This window comes from Bombus pyrosoma, linkage group LG5, assembly GCF_014825855.1.
Source record: "Bombus pyrosoma isolate SC7728 linkage group LG5, ASM1482585v1, whole genome shotgun sequence".
Classification (NCBI taxonomy): Eukaryota; Metazoa; Arthropoda; class Insecta; order Hymenoptera; family Apidae; genus Bombus; species Bombus pyrosoma.
Genome location: NC_057774.1, coordinates 1,573,824 through 1,596,204, shown reverse-complemented (window position 1 = coordinate 1,596,204; position 22,381 = coordinate 1,573,824). Strand labels below are relative to the sequence as shown.

The 22,381-nt window shown below is 36.1% G+C and overlaps 1 long non-coding RNA gene across 1 annotated transcript; it reads left to right on the top strand.

The window, feature by feature from the left end:
• The first annotated feature begins 11,907 nt into the window (after positions 1 to 11,907).
• On the top strand, positions 11,908 to 17,809 carry LOC122567347. The gene is made up of 3 exons (XR_006316756.1): positions 11,908 to 12,102; positions 14,556 to 14,757; positions 15,503 to 17,809. It is a non-coding gene; the product is annotated as an uncharacterized LOC122567347 (long non-coding RNA).
• The last annotated feature ends 4,572 nt before the right edge of the window (positions 17,810 to 22,381 follow it).

Sequence of the window (22,381 nt, the reverse complement as noted above, 5' to 3'; positions counted from 1 at the left end):
TAGCACGATATACTTTATTCATTGCAGGAATTAAAAAGAAGATAATTCTACCAGAAACTGTAAAAGAAAAAATAGAGAAGAAAAATCCTCTTACGCTTTTGCGAAAAAACAAAATTTTCCCCATTTCGTTCCACGAATGCAAACAAGCTATTTTGTTATTTTCGATGACGCTTGCTTGTCCATTTTGCCGATGCAAGCTACCATTATCAAAATTATAAGGATCTATTGATCCAATTTCATATTGCAAGGACAAACAAAGGATCATAAATTTCACGAGTACGATTACACAGTATTCTGTGCAACTAATGTGATTGAAACTTCGATACGTTTGCGAGCGATATAAACGATTGCGTCTATAACTATCTGATAGTTTGAAACGTTTTCATCATTCCTGGAATTTGCAAAAGAGTGAATCAAAATGCGTTATCGATACAAATTGTATCGATCGATCATTCTAATCTTTTGGGGAGTAATAAAAACTAATTTTTTCGTTTTTCGTAATTGGAAATCGGAAAACAGATTTTTTTCTAATAACATTAATCCACGAAAACGCGAGAAAATGTATATTTTTTAAATAGTTTTACATGTGTTAAAAAGCCTAATTTTAATTCTATGCGAATGTTACATCCAAAATTTGATTTATATCGAACGTCCATTGATTTCATAATGTAGCGTGGAATGTGTCATATTCTTCGATATTGTTCAATATTGTTTAGTATCTTTTGATTAATTAATTTCATAACAATTAGGTATATAACTTTCATTTCGGTGTAATAGAACCGCAAACGAATGTTTGTGGCTATTAAACAATTTGAGAATGAAAGAATTAAGAAATTTTAAAAATTAGGAAATGTTCTTGCTTGTAAATAATTCTTCTTCAAAGAAGTACATAATTTAGAAAATTTTATATATCAATACTTAACAAATACTTTTTAAAACTGTTGTTAAAATCTCTCACTCTCAGGCACAAGAATTAAACTCTAAAAACCTTCTTCAATCGAATAAAAGGATTCGAATTTCTATAACTGGTTTACTATTAAATTGATGTTATTTGTAATAATCTACTCAACGGTTAGGTAACATACGATTCATTCACACGAATCGGCTTCCCGTCATTTCTGTAATAAACTGATCAAATAACGAAATATATGCATAATTCACTAATATGCAACTACTAATCCTGGTCCGTTTATCGATATCTTTAGCCGAGGTCAAACGTTTTATATGATATATATATATATATATATATATATATATATAATGAAATCGTCGTAATTTCGGTTTGCGATCGTACATATTTAAATCGCGGGAAAATCTAGTTTTGGGCCACTAATGACGATAAAATAATAAACTCATTTTTAACGCGCTGGCTGATCGACTTCGCGAACGCGAATTAGCACTTCAATTCAGGACACTTCCAATTCTAATATATTATATTAGTCTTCGAATTCGGATTTAATACTTCTATTACCAGCACTGTAATTTCAATTTCTTTCGTATTTCTTAATGGTGGTTTGTAATAATAATATCGATCGTTCGATAACACTAGGTAATTTCTTTCATATCGCGAATTTTCCATTTTCATTTTTCATTTACCAACGATCTGTCATAGAACTAATAATTCATCAAGATGCAACTTATTTTTACATTAACAAATATCATAGCACGCTCTTTACACGAATAATCAGCTTTATTCTACGATAACTCTTTAAATAACATCCAGAAATCATCCAATTATCTTCCACACAGCAGCAAGCAAACTCTACTGCCATGAAATTTCGACTGATCAAACTTTCCGCCATTTCCTTAAAAGACACGAGCAATCCCATTCCCGTCGGAAAAAAGAAGGCATACGCGAGGAGTAAGTACATCAAACTATCGGATCCTATTCGACCGTCGGCAGAAGCCCTCCCCCATTTAATCCTCTCGAAAGAAAAGTGTATTACGCAATTACGAAACAACCGAATTCTTACGGAAAGCAGCACGAGTTTTCAGCTTGTTCCCCGTATCGATGAGCTGGATTCTCCGTGCATCCCATCGACTTCGCTCCAACCGCATCCCTTATAATATTCGACGCCCGTTTTCACAATGTGCAAACAGCGGCGATGTGAGAAAAGTTTTCAACCAGGATAAACAGAGGTTTCCGCTATAGGACGACTACCAGGCTGCCTCCATAAACGGCGACTGTGAAACTGGCGTGAAAGAAAGTAGTAGTCGAAGATATAAGGGCATATGTTCTGGCATTGTTGTCACGATACTTTAAATCGGCCCAAGTTTTATCCAAAAGGGTGAAACATCGACGCGAGTGAAACATTTTCCGCAAATTGTTCGACATCTACGGCGAATCTGCTGTACGTGGCGTTCGAATGTGAATTTTTTCGGGAAATCTGAAACCCGTGAAATTATCCATTCGCGTTTATTTGCTTTATTACTTGCGTTTTATTACTTGCGTTGCCAGGTAAACGCGGTTTCTCCGTTCTTTTTATTCTTACCGAGTAACGTTCTGTGTTGGAAATTGGTAGCAATTTATTTAATTCTAGTACAGTTCGTGGCAATTCGTTACGTGTTTAGATTAACAACATCCAGTTAGCGAAAAATGAATGAAAATCAATGACATTTACCAGAATTTAATAATCGTCTCGGAAAACTAGTTACGCAAAGTCAATTTTAATGTTGCGCAGAATATTTTTTTCTTCCCTTTTCTATATACAACGAGAATATTACGATCAATTGTCGCAGAATTTTTAGTAATTACGATGTTCTGACACCATGGCACAACGTGCAACTTCAAATTAAGGTCACTTAGTTTTAATATGTATCCTTTATTAGACATCGTGTTGAACATGTTGAACATGTCGTTCGCAACAACCGAAATAACACGACAGAGCTAACCATCGACTTATGTAGATATAATAATTGACGAGTAACGACGTGTGCATGTTTCATCCTGCCATGAAGGCTCTCAGAGGACTGTCTTGCGCTACTTGATAAGGTCGGATAGGTGTGTATGTGCATGGTACTAGTGAATATTTCCGTTATTCCAGTACAGTACCCTTTGTTTGCTGAATCTGTTGTGTAGATCCAATGTACATACAACGTGCTTTTAGTCTTTGAAGGCGATATGATCTGTTTAGAAGCTACGTAATTAGAGGATTGAAATGATCGATTAAAATTTCGACTGGAAAATCGATTGAAACGAACGAAGGATTGATTTTTCTTCTTTGACTGCAGGTACTTTTAATCCTACGAACAGCTTCGTTGGTTACGTAGCACGCGGCGTTGCTGATAAGTTTTAAGGTATGAGACTTACTTCTTCAACTTTCTTCTTTTTTTCCTTGGTTTGTGGAGAAGCGTGATAATTGACAATTTCCACGAAGACGGATAATATCCAAGACGAAGGATGACATTAAAGATGGATGTAACGAGTGCCATTCCTTTCTTTGCCAATTCGTTGATCATTTTATCACTCATCGTGTCGTTTCCTCGAGCCTTTTTTGTATTTAGGTTCCTGTCAATCGTTGCTTTGACTTTTTGAAAGAAAGCTGACAGAGGAATTGCGATAGCTATGGAAAGGATAAAAAGGCCATACGTAACAATAACGTTGACTCGGAGTTCTAAATTAGATAAAGCTACCATGAAACGATTCTCATTGATCCAAATTTACTGGCCCATCCGTGAAGATCTCGGAAGTTCGGAAACTAAACGAGCTCTTTTGCGGGTATCAGTTCTTTTTTATGTCCGGCTGCAAGCTTGTTGGAAAATTATAGCCATAACATTTCTCGTTTCTTTTTAACGTTCCATACCGAATCGATTGCTCGCGAAATACATTCAAGTTTAGTGCAATTTTACGAAAGATTATATAAAATGAAGACGAAGTTCTCGGTAAAATTAGACGATGTAAGTAGTTTGTTTTAAACGCTTGTAAATGTTTTATCTTCTTTCTTTCAATAAAAGCAGTAGTAAAAAGAATAGAATAATTTTCATAGGTATTGAATTTTTAGTTAACGATCTGCTACGTTTGTAGTAAAATTCCTTGTCATCTTTTATTAAATTCAGTATTCTAGTGTTTTTCAAATTGAAGTTTCCAATTCCGTTTCGTATCGAATGTGTTTCCAATAAATTCAACACTCTGAAAGAAGAGAAAAAAAACAACTTATTCAATATTCTTGTCCAGCAGGTTTATTTAAAGACTTATCTTTATCGTACCGTCGCGTTTAACTTTTGTTATCATTTATATTATTTCTTCGCTTCTCAATTTTTTCTTTTCTTATTTTCCGCAAAAGTACCTACATGAAATAAATGGCGCGTAAAATAAATCACCTGAAACTTTTAAGTGGCAACGTATACATATAAACGTATTCTGCGCTAGTTTCAAAATAAAAGTCCACAAACCATTTTTACCACCACTCGAAAATCGTGTCATCGTTCGATTTATAGAACAAGCGTTTCACAGAAAGCGTCCCGTCGATGATTCCCGCTCGCCAACGAAACAAAGCAAACAGACGAGCAACGAAACACAATAAAACTTGTTTCGTTCGTTACAACATTCCTCGGGCTGGCGTGGTCCCGCGTGTGCTCTCTAATTTGTCAGCCCTCGTCAACCTACCCCCTAAGAGCCCTTTCGTCGCTCGCGCAAGAATCACGCTGAACCGAAGCGGGTCGCGGTACGTGAATTTGTGAAACGTGATTCGCGTTCTCGTTCGTGCGCGTCCAGCAAAATCAAAGAGTATATGTCGGTACCGTGACTGTAAATCAGTGGTATGGGCGCCGAGTTACGAGCAGAGGAGAAGAAACGCTGCTGCAGCACGAATGCTACCAAAGGTATTAACCCCGAAATTGAGTGGCTGTGGTCTTGTTCGCGAAACGAATGCCACCGGTTCTTCGTTTCCTTGCCTCTTCGATTCTAACGTCTTCCGAACTTTCGTTGTTAGGGGACCCACTATAGTCAAAGTACGAATGCCTCGAGAAGCTCTTTGCGATTGTAAATTGTATAGAAAACAGAAGGAGCTAGATTAGGTTAAAATTGGAGAAGCCAGTTATTCATGGATAATTAATTGCTGAATTAAATATAAAAGCATGAACTTAGAGATGCATGTGCTGTTACATACGCTACATAAGTTATATAACGAAGAGATAAAAATTGAAAATGAAGTTAGTTGTTTATCGAGAAACTTTGATTAAATATGAAGAAGTTCGCGGATATATTGCTATGCAGCATATAAATTGCATAGGGACATCATAAACATTGGCCAAGCTGATTATTCATTGAGTATCTTCTATTAAATATAACAATTAAAAGTTTGTGTTATATTGTGTTAAATCGGAAACAGTCTTTCTATCTTCAGTGGCTTAACGAAATCATCGAAATATCTGACGCACTTACTTCGTGTACCACGCTTTATAAGGTTGAAAAATGCCACGCGCCGCTACTGCAAATGCCGCTAAATTTAGAAATTAAACGACGCTGCATCCAAGTTTCATCGAGATCTTCGTGCATAAACAACCGAGTTGTCTGAACGCGAAAGAGGACCGTGAAATATTTAATCAAGTTTTTCGTAATAAAATAAAAAATTCGCGCGCTGAGCTTTTTGTACGATATTATACGCCTGTTCATAAAAATATGACGAAACGATTTCATATAACGTTCATACGTTTCTGTATGGATTTGTCGAATACGACGATTTACAAGCATCTTGTACCTCGGCCTGCACATATGAAATGAAACAACATGTAGGTAGACAGAAATAAGTTTGCGAGAGCCAAGGAAAGGATTCGTAGCCATCTAAGCGAAAAATTGTGCTTTCAGACAGTCATAAACGTGTCAGTTCGTCTCTCTGTCGGCTATATAATGTCAGATTAATGCGTTAGCAACTTACCACGAAAGAAAAGAGGGCATGCGTTGGTCCCCAGGTGCGTTTTCTTGAACGCTACATTTTCGAGCCGATCGTAAGACGTCGATTGCAATAACTCAGTGAAAGCGATTTCCTTTCGCTCAGGTTATCGAGAATATACAAGCTATCGTATCTTTCGACTTTGTTTCTACAGAAATTTGTATCATTGAAATGTCACATTAAATTAAGTTTCGTTTTATTTTGTTTTTTATCTGAAATGTTTCGTCGAAGTTTGTATTTAGTATTTAACGAGCCAATATTTCTCATCAAATTTAATCACGTCGTTAATTGTCAACTGCATTAAAGAACAAGACAATTACTATACATTACAGTCGGTTAGAAAAATCTACATCCTACGTGCTACGATATACCTGTGGATAGCACAACATTGTCGAACATTTATTTATTATTTACTTCTATCAACTGTTCAAAAGTAACTTTATGATCTTACGGAAATTGTTTTTTTTATCATTAGATAGCGGACACCTTATCAAAATTAGTAAAAATAAATTATTAATAAAAAATAAAATAAAATTCAATACTAGAAAAAAGACACAGAAGTATTAATACCAAATAGGTTAAAAGCTACAACGAAAGCAAAGCGATACATTACAAAATATTAAAATTTATCGTAATGTTTTAATTTAATTCACGTTAATCAATTGCCGAATATTCTCGTATATTTCGTATTAAGTTTTTAAAATATACAATCGGTCACAGAAGTCGGTCATTTTCAATTTCTCCGGATACTTTGAATACGTAATATTCAACGAACGTATGTAGACTTTGTGGCTGACTGTATGTAATTGGTCACGTATCCAATTGTATTTTTCAAACAGTCAGAGCCATCAAAGCCACCGGATAAAATAAAAAATATTTCTTGAAATATTAAATTTGCTGAAATTTTAAAACTACTTATATTAATAATTTTACATCAATTATCTAACAGATTTAATTTAATATTTTTGCGACAAACTAAAGCTTCCGAATTATTCGACAGATATTCTTCGGAATTTCTTCTTAGAAATCTTACAGTGTTTCCATATACTCAGTTGCGACCTATTCGAAATTTTTATCTTTCTCATGTTTCTGAAAATTATAAGAAAAATGTGGAAATTTCATGGCTCGTTTATACGTGAAATCCACCAAATGTAAAAAAATACGAACGTACTATTACAATCACATTAAGACATTTTAATTAGTTAATTACATGTACGTCCTTACTTTTAGGTTTTTAACTTTTAAACAGTACTTTTAAATCATAACTTTCGCTATGTAAAATATTAAAATATTGGAAGGCAGGAAATTTCGAAAGCTGTACGAGTTAATAAATTTTTACAGAACTTCAAATACTTGAAAAGTCACGAAATAAATTACGCATCCACTCTTTTTATGCTACTCTGATACGGTACTCTATCGCATTAACGGTACTCTGAGAAATACAATTTTCATAAAACGTTCATGGTTGATAGTAGAAATTCGTTACTCGGACGAAGAATTTAATTTCACGAGTTGATTCGCATACAGCGAAACGTTCAATCGTATGTATATACATATTGTATATACTATTCTCTGTGTCATTGTATATCGTAGATTTAAGTAGATTTTACATGATCTCTACAACTCAACGAGAATAAGAAATACGCAAAAGTAATGAAAAAATTAGGATAAACAGGACACACAAATTATTTTGCATTTGATACTGTATGAGAAACGTTATTCACATACCTATACGTACAAAGACACGAGGAAGACATTTTTTGAGAAAGAAACAGAGATAGATATCATTTCCGGCGTAAGAAAAATTTACTGCTGTTTATTTTCAATTTCAAGCGATATATGACGTGACCGGTTCTCGTGTTTAACTTTAATTTCCAGTTATAAATTGGATATTTGGGATCAAAGTGAGGCCATCCTGTCTATGACCACTACTATACGTTTGAATATAGCTAGTCATTGCTACAACGCCAACATGCTTAAAACATATTTCATGGCTTTATCCTCCGCTAACTACTTTTTTTGGCTATGAAACTATGAAACGCGTCTGCCGTTAAGTCATAATAAGTCCAGCAATCATTCGACATTATTCCGAGCATCATAATCTCCAAGCACCGGAGATTCGCTGTAAAGTCAGTAACAAACCAAATATAAGTATTGTTCGAATGTATTAGCTGTTATTCGAAGATTTCTTATGGCAAGATACTTCATCACGTAGCTTTAGTTTGTCGTCAAACGATACCAATTGAGATCTAATATTGTCGACGAGCTCGTTCAAAGCGGCGGAATGCGGAATCAAATCTTTTACGATTACAATAAGCGTTCGTTTACGAGAAAACTGTTCCCGTTAAAAGGAAGAATGGATAGAATTGAATAAAAGCTCTGATATGATCACGTTTATATTTTGTTGTTTTTTCTCCCTTTTTTTATGTACCTACACGCACGTGTGTGAGTGTAAAGTAACAATAGTTTGTAACGAGTGTAGTTTTTTATTCTAGTTACCTATCATTTGTTCCAAACTATTCCCTTAAAAGCAATTTTTTTACTATTTTCCGCATAAAACGAAATTTTTACTTTTCTGCCGCGGATATTCCAGCTGAAAAATTTGAATCCTCCGTACGCGTACCGAGACATTGACGCACAAACGAAATTTTACTCCCGAGCTCCTTTGAAAAGGATTTTTAGTTCTGTTAAAAGGAACTTTCGATATTTGACTTGACGACTGCAATGGCATGTTGTTAATGTTAAAAAATGTCCCAAATTTGTAAATATTTTAAATAAACTAAAAAGTTGGTTTATGAACTGTATATTTAACTGTATGTCATATTATACGATGAAGCAATTCTCTTTAATTTATCGAAAGCAAGAATTTAGGAATTGAAACGTCTCGACAAATTTTTGGTATATTTTTGTCAATCCTTTTATTTCATTACAGTCGTCACAAAATTAATTCGTTATTCGTTTCAATGAATCCTTTCGCACGCAATATTGCCAACTTAATAAAACGAAAAGAAGTAAACGAATTATTCGCTGATTCATTTATGAGACCACACGATTGAATTAAACGCGTAATTATTCCCAGCTTATTTCATCTTTCCATCAATGACAACACCTTTCATTCCTATTCCCTCATTCACAGCATCACCTTTCAATTTTTTTCGCCTCCATTCAAACTCATTACAATTCCTTTCGATTCAATGATCATTTCATTTACAGATTCACAAGTTTGTTCATTAAAATTCGTGCATACGCTGCAAAGAATTTTCTTTTCAATGCTCCTCGACAAATCTAACAACAAAAGACGTGGCATGCTTCTCGTGCCACGTAGTAGTGGCAAAAATTCAGCTCATTATTATCGCGGCAAGCATTCCGACGCCAGTAATTATAACAATAATTCGAATAACAATGCACAATCAATTAACGTAGACGAGTGGCTCGGAGCAACGGGCCAAATAGAGGATCTTTCAGCGTCGCGTCGCGTCGGTTCCGTTGTTTCTTCCTCGTTGTTCCCACGAAATACGTTTCGCGTCTTCTTTTACGCTATGTATAAGATTTGCGGTACGCCATACAAACGAAACGTTATGCAAGCGATATACATAAATGTAACGAGGTGACTCGTTTGCACGAGCACTCGCACCTCCAGCAACAAACCGAGATATTATTCAAAGTAATTACATCAGTTACGAAAGGTTCGTTATGCAATAACTACAATCAATTTGTACAATCACGCGACCAGGAAAGAACGAGCTTTGCACCACCGAATGGGGAAAGCAGCCCTATCCTAACGAGTACGAGTTTCAATATTTGGCAAAATAGGCCGTGTGACCGTGTGGATGAGGAAGTATGGAAATGCGTAATGAGCTCAAATTGTTCTAGCAGATTTCGAAGGTGTGGATTTTGTGTCGGGAAGTTTTTAGTTGCTACCCTATACTGAATTTAAGAGAAATGATAATATCGAGGAAATAATGGTCACCGTGTATTTATTGTGGATGCTTCGTCCATCCAACATGTACAAAAATTAGGAAATTGAAATATATTTATATGTTATGTAAAAAGAAAGATATTTATTTATTTGTCTCTTTCGTGCAACTAACTATTCGGTGTAAAAATTAATTTCTACAGATCAATTGTGAATTGATTTAAATCTTTTTAGCAAGCTTTCTGAATAAAGGCAATTCAATATTTTGCAACTCAAAGAGAAGTTAGACAAATCGTTATACATTTACATTTTGTTTTTACCAAAATAATAAAGTACAACCTATGAACAGAATGATAATGGAATATGAAAAGTTACTTAATTATCATCACGTTATGATTCGATTCTACGGTAAAATAAAATTGTAAAATGCAGAAGTATTCTGCGACGATTCCGACACTCCTGCACGTACGAGAAAGAAACTCGAAAACAAATTGTTAAAACTTCTCGTTCTGTATCTTCTCCTGCTTCGAAACTTATCCTCGAGAGTACATTTGGATCGACATCTCTTGAAATCAGTTCGTTTTTCTCCTACATTTTAACGGCTCAAGCATATTTATCGTTCAAGAACAATTTTTACGTTATTTCTAAATCAAGAGTTACATTATTATTTTCTCATAATCTATTGTATTCAGCTATACGAGTAGTTTATACATAGACCTAATTTCTTTATTTTATTTAAAACTTGTCGCTACTTCGCTGTATAGAAATATACGATTTATCGCAGAAGTGACGGATAAGAAATAAATTCGCTACAACGAGGATGCTAGAGCTTCTACTATCGCGCCGACGGACAACGACTATGTAAAACGGTATAACTTACGTATAAGTGCTTCACGTCATGCACACGCTGCTGAATTGGGGAAAACAACTGTGAGATATGTAGCAAGAAGAAGAATATCACACCAGGCATGTTCTATTTACGTAGTAACGTAAGTAACGTTAATGCATAGGATAACCTGAATAAAGAAAGGTTGAGGGTATTCGTGGAATCGTATCTAAATTCTCAAATTCTTTAGAATCCACCAACTTCGGTAATTTTTATTGAAAATTAACGTCCGAATAACGTACGTGCCTAAAACACATATTTCATAGGAAGCATAGTCTACAAATGTAATCGGAGTATTCTATATCTAAAAGAGATATAAGAAAGTTGTCCGTTTTTCTAGAAAATAATTTTACACGTTATATTTCGTAGATTTTATTTTATGTTTAACATCGTAACTTGTATATAAGCTATAACAGTGAACGTGGCACATGTTTGAAATACGGTTACTTACTATGACAGCTTTCCCTTCTAACCAAGCTGAAACTTCTCTTCCACTTCTGCTTTTATCGTAACATACTTCCATTGGAATTAATTTACAAACCTGCGTCAACTAAACGTTTCTTCATTTTCTCAACACGTATTAAATGCTTCTAAATTATTTCATTTTTCTTTTTGGTCACTTCGTATCATCTACGCGAATGGTACAATTAATTGCTGTTAGTCCAAGTGTAGATGCAATCGACTTGTTAACGTGACATTTCTCTACCCCCTCTCTTTCTTAGCCATTTTTTTCAACTTAATATGCAAAGAGTCTCTTGTTTCAGCTCCTATCTCACCTCCATGTAGGATAAATGATGTACACGTTTCTTATTTGTAATGGACGAGCGAGTAACGCGAAATTGATAAAATTTTTGGACGTTGATAATGTCCAAAAATAACTTTTTTTTTTTATTTGAAAGAATTTTACAATCAATTCTCATTGAGAATTGTAACTAAATTATTCTCTTGTTTCAGCTCCTATCTCACCTCCATGTAGGATAAATGATGTACACGTTTCTTATTTGTAATGGACGAGCAAGTAACGCGAAATTGATAAAATTTTTGGACGTTGATAATGTCCAAAAATAACTTTTTTTTTATTTGAAAGAATTTTACAATCAATTCTCATTGAGAATTGTAAGTAAATTATTCTGGCGTAGTACTATAACGTGAATAATAAGTATTTATTGCATATTTGATTCCAGCTGAATCTAATGTTTAAACCCTAAAAATAACTGACCACAGAATGTAGAAAAAACGTGGAATAACAGTACCAGCCGCTCGTAGTTATACAATAGTACTTGAGTTTATGATGCGTTAATTATTCGTTCAAGGACAATATTCCTCGTATTTTATGTAATCAATGTAGGTATAATATATTTTTCAACTGTTGGATGATTTAGCCAGCTGTAGCAGTATGGGTAGCAAAGGTGAGTAACCTTAGACATTTATCACAGTTCCAAAACTTTTTTCCCGGCAGTAATCCCCAAAACACGTGTTTGTCAGAAAGAAACGGGGTCGAGGGATAGTGTTTAAGCACGAGATGCCATAAACCATCCTTGTGTCACTTTTTGGACATCCTTCTTCCCACTCTTCCTTCGCTGACCGTCTCTTCTCTCCATCCATGTTATCGTTGAGAATTTATGCCAACCAATAAGAAAAACTTTGTTATTTCCAAAGGAATCCCAAGATCGTCAAGCAGACACTTTGATTATAGCGAGCAAATAGCACAATTTGAAGTTTTCTTAGCTTTTTAAATGTAATGGAATATTTCGGCAGAAAGACCGCTAATAGTCAAAACAAAAATTCAATTAGTTCCGATGAATCTTACGGATGGAGAATAAAAAATGATCGATCGATTTAATTTTAAACCATTTGCCTAATTTATCAATTGTACAAATATCGCACGAAGATAAATTGGCTCTATTCTTTGAAAAAAAAAATGAATATTAGATATTCATAGATAGATATATTAGATTAGTTTAGAGAATAATAAATAAAAATGGAAAAAATATACATATGCGATATATGAGAAAAAGAAATGTTGATATGAACATGGAATAAATCTCATTGTACGGCTTGAGAAGAAGATTGAATAAGCGGTTTTATTCTGTTCTTAGTCATTAGCATGTGCACGACCATAGCGAAATTCCACGCACGTGCGATGACCAGCCATTTTCACGCGGAATGAAAAAGGGGGTCCCGTAATCTGCCGGTGAAACAAGCGGCTAAGCGCGATAACATTCTCGAGGAACGTTCCTTCTCGTAATCTCTCGCGACTAAGTAATGGATGCCAGCCTGATAAAGTCTCACTCACACCACCGTCGACTAACCAGCGACCGCATCACCCTTCCGCGAGTAGTTTCAACTTCCCGCAAGCCCAAATTATACACAGCTAAATGATGGATGACTTCCCTCGCATTCCGAACACCCTGAACCTGTTCTGTTGGCCACCGTTCGTTTCAAACACCAAAACTTCCGTTTTGACAACTATTGTTCAGGCCCCCGAAGTTACTTGCAAAAACATTTTGTTGCACGTGCGGCGAACGAGATTCATGCTATCGTTATCGCTACGAGCTGTGATAGTTGAGGTAATTATCCGCCATGGATTATATCTGCAGAGGTATAACGAATGTTGTATAGCGAGACATAAAGTAACTGATAAAAATAACGAGAATCAAAGAACAAATTTTATCCGATACTTGTTTGTCAACGGACAAATGATAAAAAGAATTGATTTACTGTAATAAAAGGTAGATTTGTTGAAAAATCTTGCGACCACATTTTTATTGTATATTTGGAAATCTTAGAATTTTATTTACAAATTCTTGTAAATAATTGATGATTCATATGTACGCATCTTCCGAGTGTCAGATGATTAAATTGATGAAAAAATTATAGATGACCGTTTAATTAGTTGATTTAGCGAAGTCGGCAATTACATTTGCAATTATCGTCGCATCGCGTCGTGAAGCTCACAGAAGTCGGAAATATAAATTAATAAAATTAAAACTATGATACATATTACTGGATTAATTCATAGAAAATATACCGGCATATCAATAACCTTATAAACACGTATGTATGTATATAACCTTGATAGCAGATCATTCCGTGACATTCTTTATTGCATTGCCTTTATCACATTTTTTTTTTTTTTTTTTTTAGAAAACATTACATTTCTTTGTAAAGGACGAAATGTTCTATTTACATTATTCTATATATCACATAACATGCATTCATTTATTTTTGTACTTCACATTTTACATATCAGCGTGAATATCTGTGACAATATATGTTATTATTTGATGCGGCACTACCATTAAATTTTTAAACAAAAGTGTTGAAACATATAGCAGTCTCATTTTCGTTACTTTCGACGACACGCTTCATAACAGTATACATATCTACATGAAAATCTCATTATCCCGAATAACGCACAAATTTCCTTGAAACTCGTGCAATAAATGTACTTACCAGTCATTGTCAGCCAAAAATTAAGCGATATATCATATATTATGCCTATTATATGAATATCACATCTTTAATAATATTTAATTAATATCGTAAATGTATATATGTATATGCATATGAAGGATGGGGTTTTGAAAGAGGGACCAGAAGTACATTTTACGGAATAATGAAATAATGTTTAATAAAAACATACATTACGGCGAAAATAAACATTGGCTTTTTAAAAGCAATTCTTTACTTTCCTCTATTCATACATTTGTACGTATATTTGTACAAATTTAACGCAGAGGTTGATGCTTAGAGGCTTTTTATCGCACGGCTCGTGGTCACCGTATTATTTCCAAGTTAACTCTGTGTGTTAACTCCTCACACTGAGCCAACCACGACATTACTTTTCACTCTTTTTCAGTTTTACCACCTAAGTCTGGGAAAAGGATGGCTCGTCTGTAAATGCGAACAGAAAGTCGCATTTATGAGCGTGTAATTAAAATCATGTATCTCCTAGACCAGCGAAATAAAAGTGCAAGATAAAAGTTGCTAAAATGCTCTGGAATAAAATTGCCAGCCTTGCCGATCGATGTAAGCTAATGTAACGCTTATGGAAAGCTAATGTAAGTATTCGATTGAAAATTAATCTTGTTTATTACAATTTTGTTCGATATATGTGTACATTAATTTGAATATTTTAAAAACTTCAACACGTGGTTATTTCGTATTGTTAAATAATCATAATCCATATTCTTCTGTCAAATGTATTACATATATATGTATAATAAAATCAGAATACCTACACAATTTTGCGATATTCTTCACATCTTTCGTGCCTGAATATTCGTGGTCAGTTGAACAAAATGATAATTATTGTGAATTTTGGATATTTTAAGCCGAAATAATATTATAGGAACACAAAATTTACACTTTTAATTAATATTGAAATAATTATACATTTATTTAATGGACGATTTCTAATATATTCATCGATACATATTTGCACGCGTCTCAGCACTTTCTTCTATACCTGACTGTTAACCGACGACGTTTCAGATGCTTCTAACGACAGAACAGTTTATGTTCATCTGTTTTTAAGACGCCGCGCACACACATACTTCCACACACTGATACTGACATACAAGTATTTTTACTGCGCAGTCCAGCACAGAAAATTATACATATCTCAACAATCATTTTATTTAATAATACATCCGAGGAAGGAACTTATAACATATTGCCTATGTTCTTATTTTCTGACTAAGAATTCAATTATGAAAAAATTCATATAAAGTTCACGTTACATCTATATGATATTACTATCCCTAACAAGAAATCAGTCAGATAGCTGGGCATGATTTTGGACAGGAGATTGACATGGAAACAACACATCATAGACAAATCGAAGCAACTCAAGGCTAAACTCAAAAAATTCTACTGGCACATTGGCTGTCGCTCCAACTTAAGCACACAGAGCAAAATAATGCTATATAAAGCCATACTAAAACCTGTTTGGACCTATGGGATACAACTATGGGGAACTGCGAAGAATTCCAACTTAGAAATTCTTCAACGATTCCAATCAAAAATACTAAGATCCTTAATAAATGCACCTTGGTATGTCACCAACGAAACAATCCACCGCGACCTCAAGACACCCACAGTCAAAGAAGAAATATACAAATTCAAAAGCAGATATAACACAAGAGTCAACAACCACCACAACCCACAACCATTAGCCACCCAACTACTTGACACGACGGATCAGACCCGCAGACTAAAAAGAAAATACCCTTTAGATTGAAGCATTAAATTCAACTAGAATCAAACATAATATAAATTATTATAATCCAAGTTACTGTACCACGCCAAATGAAGTTACTTAAAGTTCTCAATGAGAATTGCTTGTAAATTGACGACCAAATAAAAAAAAAAGAAAGAAACATCTATATGAACGTCATAAAATTTCAGTACAAATAAATACAAGTAAATTACAAATAAATTATTAAAATACAAATAAATTACTTTAGATATAAAGATTAGTTAATGCCAATCGTCGACCTTAGTCGGTCAACGTGCAGTTTCCGATTTGAATACAATTTTCAAGAATATGGATCTCCGAGAAACTTGCCACGTATCCATCGTCGAATAACTGGCAAAGGATAATTGCAACAATGGTGAAAAAACTTTCGTCCGATTTAATTGTGACGGTGGTCTTCCCGACACGTCGTAATTAATCGATGAAAAAAATCGAATAGGACGAAGAACGCATAGTTGTCAACGCGTGGAACAATTATCGGACGTGAATTGAAGCGCAGTGGATTGAAGTGGCCATGAGGCAGTCCCGAAGAACGAGCATCGAAACCGGTTAACGACGACGACTACTAAACTGAAAAAGACACTTCATCGTTCTGCTCGATAAACAACAATTGGAGATTGAAAATTCTTGAGCGTATAGACAAACCAGTTGTAGGAACATAGCTATACTGTGGGGAATCGTTAATGAATCTAGCGAAAATCGTCGAGGAAGAAGAAAAAAAGATCTTAGAAGATAGAACTAGAACTAGAAAATAATACGATTCTGTACAAAGAGAGAGAGAGAGAGAGAGAAAGAAGAAAGAAAAGTAAAGGGAAAAATCTTCGAACCCGGAAGGATTAAATTGGCTTTTCTTTGGCAAAGGGTAGCCACGCGTGCAATCTACTTTCCACGCAATTACCGCTCCACCGACGACGCTTAGTTCCGTACAATGTTAATGGATCATCAACGTTATCGCGCTATTTCCATTGAACGGATCCAATCACCGAAAATTATTCGGTTGTCCAGCACGCCGCTTGGTTATCATTAATCTTCCTGGGCGGCTGGAGCGGCGGAACTTGGCCGCTATTTACAATCGGCCTTTCGTCCCTCTTAGATGACGATGTCTAGAGTTCAGAGCGCCAAGTATTTCTTGAACACCGATGTGAAACTGAATTAAGTCGTCGAGAACCAAATTAACGGAGCATAGAATATCCACGGGAGCACGCACGCACACAACCGACTATGCGTGTCACCGTCGTTAAAACGTTCGAATTAACGTGGTTCTGGCGTTTGTGCTACAATGGAATTAATTTCCCGGGAGTTTCGGCCGCCGCTAACGAGTTTATGTTTATAGTTTACGTCGAGATTACGGTGCAGGAAGAACACGGACGACGCCTTCGATGACGAGGATTTTCAAACGCTGCTAGGTTCTTTTTGCACACGATGTATCTTGAGAATGAAGCCGTAAGTCGTCGGAAAACTAAGCTAAGTTATGCCACGCTAAATTGAACAATTTCAAAGGTTACGTTTCTTCGGCATCTTAGCGTTCGAACTTGGCATCTTCTTTCTATATTTGTTTCGTCAAGTGATCGCTTGCACAGTCGAGGTTAAAGTTTATTATTAATGAAATATTCTATCGAATAAATACGTTGGAAAGACAATTCGCAACAAACACTACGATCCATTATCTTCCATTATTCACTTTCACCGTGATTCCGTTTCCCCTGAATTAATTCGAATCGTAGCATTAATGATGAATATATATCGTCAACGCTAATCGTAGGTATCTCATTATCATTATACTCGTGATATTCGTATTCAGCATTTACCTAACGCTCTTCCAATCATAGCCGCATGATTTTCCTTCCGTCCACGGTGGATTCGTTCGACAACCGGTGCTTCGTATCTGGTATAATAATAGAAAATGCCGAGCAAAAGTCATTGAATTCCGAGAACTCGATCGCGAGTTCCGGCGCTTTCGATTCAGAAATATGACAACGACGGAGACGATGATGCTCGTTGCGATTACCCGCGTCGCATCGTCTGTCGATTTCTCCCTACTGAATAAAACGCTCGTCGAATTCGATCAGATTGCATACCGCGGCGCCGTGGAATCATATTTACAGATCGCATACACGTTTACGTCGAAAACGAACGATTTATTGGGTATATACCGCGTGCCAATAAATCTGGAAGCGTCACGTGTGAAATCGTGGCTTCTTTTCGTCGTCGATCGAGAAAAACACTGAGACGTTGTACGCCTCGATATTCTTTCCACCTTATCCTTTCCTGTTTTTCTGAATGGCCGACGTTTCGAGATAAGGATGCCGGAGAAGAGCTAAAAATCAGAAGAAAGGAGAACGAAACGAAAAAGAATTACGCTGGCGTCGAAATCTCAAAGTATCCAGGCACTGGCCTATGTTTGACAAATATATTTTATCCCTTGAAACCTATCATCCAAGGAAATCATATTTTGCGCAATTTCATCTTAATACATCATTTTTATTTTGTTAAATATAAACGAAATAAAGTTAAACAATTATAAATTAAGTGTTTTATCGTTGTTTAACGTTGGGAAAAAATAGAGAAACGTGTGTTTTGCGAAAGTGTTTGATAATTACCGATGCCACAATGCCGTGTGCATGCCCGACGGAGCACATGTGGATATGCCGACCAAGATAACGAGGTCAGTCTGTCGATCTGTAGACGACTGTTGCAGAATAAAGTTGGTAACGATAATAACGAGTTGTCTGCCTTTTTTCCCTGTCTGCCTCCATGAAACAAAATTCGTACGAGATAAAATTCCATCCATGAGATAACATCAAAAGCGAAAGTTAGATTAAAAAGTTTCATTCCAAGTATATTTTGTGTATTTGTAATAATTTAGAAACGCTCGATAAATCTCAAGGATTCATGAATCGGAAAATACATTCGTTCATAGATTTTCGATCGGCTAGTTATTCCTCACTGTCGACCTTTATTCAGCATCGAAGCACTCGCTTTCTGTAGCGATGAATAAACAGCGACACGAGTCTTCGAGACGTTTATATGTTTTATGAGATGGAACGATGCGCTCGAAGTATTCCGTTAAAGTGGAAATTTCGAACGTGTGCGAGGTAGCGATTTTCCTTTACCTTCTCTCTTAAAGAATAACGCTGTAACGATTTAATAATAATAAATGAATTTCATATAATTATCGTTTTCTCTGTACGACGATCAAACGTTCGGTGCTTCTACGAAATTGTCATAACGTTGTTACGATCGTATTATATTTCCTACGAAGATATAAATTCCCAACACTTGTAATCGTCTACTGATAGGCAACTATGTATATTACGATATATCGTGCGAGGAATACGATTGCCAACGTTTCAATTTTATTAAGATTATAAATTAATAGATTACGATTATAAATAACGAATAAAGAAAACAAGAAAAAAACGCGTCCTAAAAAATGTAGCAGTTTTAACACAAGATACGTTAAAGCTCGAACCCGCTTTCTTAAATCTGTAATGGCGTCTCCTATCTCCATGCCATCTATTCTACGTAATCGGTACGTCGATCGCCGGCTTAAACGAACTTCCCCAAAAGCCATGGAAATCATGAAGCGTCGAAAAATTGGATAAGGAAGCTAGTCGGAGAGGAAGTCAAGGGTACGTGCCAATAAGCGCATTCCGGAAGAACGGGATTCATCCGTTCACGGATTACGCCGGAACAGATTCTCCATTTCCAAGGTGGCGCGGCGCGGTGCGGCGTTGCTCGATGATACGTCGAATGGCTTTGCTGTCCCTTCCCCGGTGCCAGGCTAAATTGCGTCTGTCAAATCCGCTCTGGTAAGTCTTTCCTCGATATTACGGATTCCGTAACCGACACCAACCACGCCGAGCAATCCTCGAGGCTTCGTTCCGTTTGCTCGTTCTTACAATCAGCATAACATTCCTTCCAGCGCTCGCTGTCAGACCTCGAATCGGGATTATTCCCGATCGGTCGCGTGTGCCAACCTCGACACACGCATCCTCGCCCACTTGCCGCCAGTTTCCCGCAGTCACGTGGAAAACTTTCAATGATACCATCGTCGTTCTCTCGACTCGCGACTCTTTCGAGGAAGTTTCCTTTCGCCTGGAACACGTTATTATCCGCGCCCAGACCCCCCACCATGACGATTCCAATCGTACCACCGTTTGTTTTGACGTTAATGGACTGCGTGGAATGAAAAATGGTCTATAAAAATTGGTCGTGTTTGCTCCACTCTTTCTTCTACCTTTTCTTCGCGTTCGTGCTCGATTGGATTGTTCGAGGGTGTCGTGGTGTGTGTGTGTTGCAGGTGTGTGTTCGTGTACGAGTATCAATTAACACATTCTCTTCGTCGACAGTGGCTCGCGAGAGTATTTCAACACTTATCATTGGAAACTTCTGCGTATATTGCGTGTGTTATGTTAAACATGCTGAAATTTCTTTATCACTGTTATGATTACGAAACATAGTTGAAAATGTATGTATGAAATGATGTCTACAAAGTAGATTGAGACTAATCTTAAAATAAATCTTAAAATTTTGTGCATATCCTTTAAAAATAGTTTCGGATATTCGTTCAAATTGATTATATTAGATACAGGATGAAAATTCTCGCATCACTTTTTCTTTTCCCCACCTTCTTCTTCATTTCATCCTCAAGTATTGTTACTCCAATCTGATGAAAAACATCGTTCTTTTTCACGATATCTCCATACATCCAACTGTACGAATGCGGGGATTCCCGTTTCATCAATCATACCTGAAGCTTTCGCGTTCAGCGTGAGCCCAGTTGAGAGATAAAAAATCATTTCAGTTTAAGGATCTTGGTTGATTGAAAGCTAGAATCGTCGCGAAACTCACGCACCTTGTACGCAGCCAGGTAAATACATACTATGTATGCATGTATGTATTACGTATACTTGGTGGAAGCGATATAGCGAGGTCGTAAAGTAAAGCATTAAGTAGAATCACTAATTGATATAGCCACGTTTACAGCTGTACTAATTCCTCACGTACGTAGACACTTGTCATAACTTTGGTAATAAATTATGCCGAGATACCATATAACAGGTCTGTCTATTCGTTCGTTACATCTAACGTTTTAAATGGAATATTAATTCTCTGAAAGTTTGCTAAATTCCTATTAACTTTATAGATTTGCCAATTTTACGGTTCATATTTTCGATTACGACAAACGTCATCGTTCAGTCGTCCGTTATTTTGTACGGCAACGAGTCGCAGCATGATTTTCATGGGTTTGTCAAGACGTTCTCCCTAGAGGAAAAAATACTGGAACGATCCTCCACTGGTATTTTTCCCCAGAGGGTGGAGGGATGAATGGAATAGAGTTTCTTAATCTCTCTTTATTGGCTGTAACTGGCTGTGACTTCCGGCCGTGCCTCGCAAGCCAAAGCCTTTTTCTTGTCTTCGATCTTCACGCTACCCCTCGTCACCCGCACCGCGCACCCTTCTTCATTTGTTACCACCCTATCAGCTTTCGTTCCACATCCGCGCCTTCGATAAGAATGATCGAACGAGATACGTACATCTTCCGAACCGATTCGACGCTTCGCCTCTTGCATTTTCCAAGTTTCATTTAGTCCTTTCCGTTTAATTCGACACGTGAGATCCAAGTGATCGCGTGACACGAGTAAATTGAACAATCGATTATACCACGGTGAGTTTTTAATTGGCTTTCTAAAAATAATCCGATCAAATGTGACTACAGATGTAAATGTAATTTGCTTTATTCGTATGATAACGTATATTACGAGAAAGAGTATACTTTTTGTAAACTTGTCTGTTTTTAACGTAGGTATATCTTTGAGAAAACTAAACTCGATAAATTCATCTATGTGCTTGTTTCGGTAATTGCGTTTTTATCGTGTTCGAATGAAGTTAAACAAGACTCGCGGTAATTCATCGTCGTTTATGAATCTCTGTGATAGTTTTACGAAGCTTCTAATGAAATATTTTTGTTTGGATGTCGTGTAATCCTTACAATTTCTTAATGTAATCCTTTCAAGTTCCTTCCATTATGGGAACAGATTCTATTTTATTAATCAGCGATGTCGGAACTACGTGTAATCTTTTTCCGAAGAAAACAAGAGATACGTATGAAATAAAACGTGTAATCTCAATTCCAAACCGAACAAATTTTTTTCCAGATTAAAACAAGCGGAACTTGTATATTTTAATCCACGGATGCCAGATCTCATCGCCAAGAGAGAAAGAGAGAGAAAGAGAGAAAAAAAGAAGAAAACGTTACTAATCGAATCTCCGTATTTCCACACATTTCGAAGCTGGACGAGAAACAAGAAAAAAATACACACAATCAATAACGTGATATTTAACCGGAATCACTGGCAGATAGAAAATCGTCATTTCACTACTGTCGCGCCTCTTGCCTACGAGATGAAGAGTAACGAAACGCG